Source organism: Neoarius graeffei, chromosome 5 (assembly GCF_027579695.1).
Source record: "Neoarius graeffei isolate fNeoGra1 chromosome 5, fNeoGra1.pri, whole genome shotgun sequence".
Lineage (NCBI taxonomy): Eukaryota > Metazoa > Chordata > Actinopteri > Siluriformes > Ariidae > Neoarius > Neoarius graeffei.
The window spans coordinates 38,608,455-38,614,321 of NC_083573.1; positions in this window are offsets into that span (position 1 = coordinate 38,608,455).

A 5,867-nucleotide genomic window follows, 5' to 3' on the forward strand; every position below is an offset into this window, starting at 1 on the left:
GTCTTCACACGCTACACCAGCTTGAATTCGATGATTTAATTAATGACTTCTCTTTCCAGAAAAGTAGGAAAGTGCCCTTGTAAGCTGACCCATGGCTGTCAAACTGAATGCGCAAAGCTGTGTGCCACTGCTGTTTGGGACATTACGTGTGTGAAACGATGAAATGTTTCACATAGCCTAACATTTTGAGATTTATTTCTGAGAAGCAAGATATTTTTCTTTCTTTGTTATCGCTCTTTGTTTTCACAAGTTAAAAGTCACCTGGATTCCAAAATGAAAACGAATGGTTATATACCAAATGAATGTTCTTGTTCTGAATACTAAAGAAACTGTTGTAGGCCTAGGTTATGTTCTTGACATGTTGTTCATTGACTCACTCATTCAAAGGCTTCTTGAGGCTAAACTTTAGTTAACCAGACTTGTTAACCGTGATGTCTGATGGATTTTTTCACCATGCAATTGCCTATTTCACCATTGCTTTTTCCCGATTAAATAGGTGTTGATGGATATAAAGTTTTACCGTTCAATAGTATTTCTAATTGTGCCACTGTCATTATTTAAGTTTCTGTGTCTAGTTAGACAGGCACGTCTGAGGGGGTGAATTTGCTGAGTGCAGTTGACAACAGGCGGGAGTGGGGCCTCGGGGGGGGTGTCTGCCCAGGGCCTCAGCAAGGGTTAACGCGGCTCTGCCATACCCTAACACCAACACGGGAAAATTAGTTCTTTTGTAGATTTGTACGAGAATACTGAGTATATAAGTTCTTGGAGTAAGATGACCTAGTGTTATAAGAATGGATACTAGAAATAGAAGAAAATAATTTACAAATGTCTGAGGGTGCACTTTTATTAACATCATCATACATTAATTTAGAAATACATTCATAGAAAAGAACATTCACTGGTAAAATATTGGTTTTGGAAAACAATGGAAGGGCACTTTCTCTATTATGAACAAAATGGATTAATCTTAAAGCTCATTTTCTCATCTCATCATCTCTAGCCGCTTTATCCTGTTGTACAGGGTCGCAGGCAAGCTGGAGCCTATCCCAGCTGACTACGGGCGAAAGGCAGGGTACACCCTGGACAAGTCGCCAGGTCATCACAGGGCTGACACATAGACACAGACAACCATTCACACTCTCATTCACACCTACGGTCAATTTAGAGTCACCAGTTAACCTAACCTGCATGTCTTTGGACTGTGGGAGAAACCGGAGCACCCGGAGGAAACCCACGCGGACACGGGGAGAACATGTAAACTCCACACAGAAAGGCTCTCGCCGGCCACGGGGCTCGAACCCAGACCTTCTTGCTGTGAGGCGACAGTGTTAACCACTACACCACCGTGCTGCCCCAAGCTTGTTTTTTGTAGGATTAATACTTTATTTAAATGCATTTTACAAGCCTGTCCCCAAGAACTAAGACCATAATATTAAATAAGGTTGAATCAGAGAGCGATATAATGTCATAAGGGTATGTAGTGGAATAAAATGTCTAAGCTTGTCCAAAAGGCTGACAACCTTGCTTATTTTGTTGCAAATAAAGTCAATATGAGGCTTCCAAGAAAGATTGCAACAATTATTAAACCCAAATATTTGGCATACTTTTTACGTTCAAGTGAAACAAATTTGTTTTGAGAGTTATTAAATATTAATTGGGGATACTTTTTTACGATAGTGAGAAAAATTACGAAATTCATTTTTTTTAGATTAAGAGTTAGCTTATTAACTGTAAACCATTCATGAAGTTTTGTTAGCTCTTCATTTACCACACTTTCAAGTACTTTAATAGATTTATTAGCATATAAAATGTTAGTATTGTCAGCAAAGAGGTGAAGCTTAAGGATATTGGAGGCATTTGAGATGTCATTTATATAGAGTAAGAATAGTAAAGGTCTAAGAACTGAACCTTGTGGTACACCACAAGTTATTTGTTTTTTATTTGAGATACTGAAACCAACAGATGTAGCTTGAGTTCTACCATTTAAATAAGATCTAAACCAGTCATAAATTATTCCACGGAACCCATAGCAGTATAGATTGTTTAACAATATACTATGGTCCACAGTGTCAAAGGCTTTCGATAAATCCAAAAATAATCGCACAAGAGAAGAGGTTATCAATAGTCAATTGTATAGAGCTTATTATATCTAATATTGCATGCTGAGTTGAGAACCCCATATGAATCTAACTTCCTGATTAGATACATTCGTTGCATTGCTTTTTTAAAAATATACTCAGTGTTCATTGTAAAACTTAAAGTGCAATCAAAGAAAGTTCCCAAATATTTGAATTCCTCTACAAGCTACAGTGGGGCAAAAAAGTATTTAGTCAGTCACCAATTGTGCAAGTTCTCCCACTTAAAATGATGAGAGACGCCTGTAATTTTCATCATAGGTACACTTCAACTATGAGAGACAGAATGAGAAAAAAAAATCCAGAAAATCACATTGTCTGATTTTTAAAGAATTTATTTGCAAATTATGGTGGAAAATAAAGTATTTGGTCAATAATAAAAAAAAGTTCATCTAAATACTTTGTTATATACCCTTTGTTGGCAATGACAGAGGTCAAACATTTTCTGTAAGTCTTCACAAGGTTTTCACACACTGTTGCTGGTATTTTGGCCCATTCCTCCATGCAGATTTCCTCTAGAGCAGTGATGTTTTGGGGCTGTCGCTGGGCAACACGGACTTTCAACTCCCTCCAAAGATTTTCTATGGGGTTGAGATCTGGAGACTGGCTAGGCCACTCCAGGACCTTGAAATGCTTCTTATGAAGCCACTCCTTCGTTGCCCGGGCGGTGTGTTTGGGATCATTGTCATGCTGAAAGACCCAGCCACGTTTCATCTTCAATGCCCTTGCTGATGGAAGGAGGTTTTCACTCAAAATCTCACGATACATGGCCCCATTCATTCTTTCCTTTACACGGATCAGTCGTCCTGGTCCCTTTGCAGAAAAACAGCCCCAGAGCATGATGTTTCCACCCCCATGCTTCACAGTAGGTATGGTGTTCTTTGGCTGCAACTCAGCATTCTTTCTCCTCCAAACACAACAAGTTGAGTTTTTACCAAAAAGTTCTATTTTGGTTTCATCTGACCATATGACATTCTCCCAATCCTCTTCTGGATCATCCAAATGCTCTCTAGCAAACTTCAGACGGGCCTGGACATGTACTGGCTTAAGCAGGGGGACATGTCTGGCACTGCAGGATTTGAGTCCCTGGCGGCGTAGTGTGTTACTGATGGTAGCCTTTGTTACTTTGGTCCCAGCTCTCTGCAGGTCATTCACTAGGTCCCCCTGTGTGGTTCTGGGATTTTTGCTCACCGTTCTTGTGATCATTTTGACCCCACGAGGTGAGATCTTGCGTGGAGCCCCAGATCGAGGGAGATTATCAGTGGTCTTGTATGTCTTCCATTTTCTAATAATTGCTCCCACAGTTGATTTCTTCACACCAAGCTGCTTCCCTATTGCAGATTCAGTCTTCCCAGCCTGGTGCAGGTCTACAATTTTGTTTCTGGTGTCCTTTGACAGCTCTTTGGTCTTGGCCATAGTGGAGTTTGGAGTGTGACTGTTTGAGGTTGTGGACAGGTGTCTTTTAGGCTGCTGGGCCATAGAAGGTTCATGCTGCACGCTGCATGTTGCACGCTACACGTTCACGTGAAGAACCGGACCCTGGGCCATTAAACTTCATGCTTGGATGTTCACGTGTTGCGCCTGTTCTACTTTGACCGAGTAACCAACAATATGGACTCTTCGGATGACGACGATTGCCTCATTCTGCTTTTACTGAGACAGAGGAAGAGAAAAAGGAACAGAATTTGGAGCCGAGAACACTTCCTTCTGAGAGAAACCCGTGGTGAATTTCACCGAACATTCTATAATCTGCTTGACAATCCCGATGAAGAACTATTTTTCAATTATACCATTCAATTATATTTTTTCTGAAGTTTTCCCCTGAAAGCATAGCGTTATCTCCCTAGACCCGTTCTGATTGGCTGGCGCGGCGGTGACCGCATGCATTGACTGGAATTTCCGTCTTCACGCCTAGAAAAGTGTGCATGTTCATTTCATGCTTCACGCGTGAAGTGTGCAGCGTGCAACGTGAACGCCGTTATATGGCCCAGAGCAAGTCATGCTACGTTTGTCCACTTTTCTTTACACGCGTGCAGCGTGCAGCGTGAACCTTCTATGGCCCAGCAGCCTTATACCGATAAGTTCAAACAGGTGCCATTAATCCAGGTAACGAGTGGAGGACAGAGGAGCCTCTTAAAGAAGTTGTTACAGGTCTGTGAGAGCCAGAAATCTTGCTTGTTTGTAGGTGACCAAATACTTATTTTACTGAGGAATTTACCAATTAATTCATTAAAAATCCTACAATGTGATTTCCTGGATTCTTTCCCCCCATAGTTGAAGTGTACCTATGATGAAAATTACAGGCCTCTCTCATCTTTTTAAGTGGGAGAACTTGCACAATTGGTGGCTGACTAAATACTTTTTTGCCCCACTGTATGCATTAATAATGACAGGTGAATCCTGGAAGATGTTGTTAGATCTTGCAATAACAGGTTCCTTGGTCTTTGGTTACTGTCATGACACCATTTTGTAAGCTCCTCAATATACGTATTGGAAATAGGTGGATTGATTAACTGCATTTTTCCCTGCCTGCATAAGGCCAACCAGTGCCATATCAGCATATTTGTATAAATGACAGGTAGAATTCATAATTTGCATTTCATTAGTATGTTAAGAGAACAAAACAGGTGACAACACACTGCCTTGGGGCGCCCCTGAATTTAATATAACAGTGTCTGAGGAGAAGCCGCTGTACCTCATTCACTGCGGGCGGTTTGTAAGGAATTCCTTAATCCACTGTACAATGTAGCTGTTAATATTAATATCTCATCTCATTATCTCTAGCCACTTTATCCTGTTTCTGCATACAATTAAAAGCTGAGGTAAAATCAATGAATAATATTCTGGCATAACTCTTAGGCTGTTGCAGGTGTTTAGTGTTCATCAGTGTCAATGTTGTGTCACCAGTACCCCGACCCTTCTTGTACGCAAACTGGAGTGGGTCAAAAAACCCACTCCAGTTTGAAAAAATCCTTCTTTGCTCGTGTGTAAAGTTTCCATATCCACGTCTGTGTACTTCAAGTGTACTTCTTGATTTTAATAACCTGCTTGTTTGCTGAACACAAACATGGCAATAAGTTTTTGTGTTAATGGACCAGACTCCACTTTTGGATCATTAATCCCTTTTGACTGAGAATGACCTGCATACAGGGTTTTATGTTGGCTTCTGGAACATCCATACAGTTTTAAATACAATACCTTCAATTAAAAAGTTTGTTTTTATTGCATTTATTCAATTCCTGGGCTCCCAGCTGTAACAGGGAGTGATGTTGCATCCCATTAATCCATTTTACAATAGATTATTAGATTCTAAAAGAATAGATGAACCAAAATAATTGGGGATCTTATTTAATGTGCCTCGATTCATTACAAGTATGAACAGGTGGGCTTTAAAGCAGAAAAGGCTGAGAACCCCTGCTTTAGTTAGTTAATGCCAATAATATAAAAACTGTTTCCCACATTTTCCCTCCCTCGATTGTATATCCTTAGTCTCTGACTTAGCGAACCAGCATGAGGAACTAGCATGTTTTTGATAAACTACAAGGTGCACAAGTTTTTTTCTGAATGTATGGGATTCATGAATACCAGATTTCGTGTAAATACTCAAATTATTTATGAACAAATCTGTTCGTATCCAGTCTGATAAGAGGTCCATTGTATTTACTGCGATTCAGAATAAATGCTAACAATGTTGAAAGTGATTAAAACAAAACACCCCCCAAAAAAAGGAAG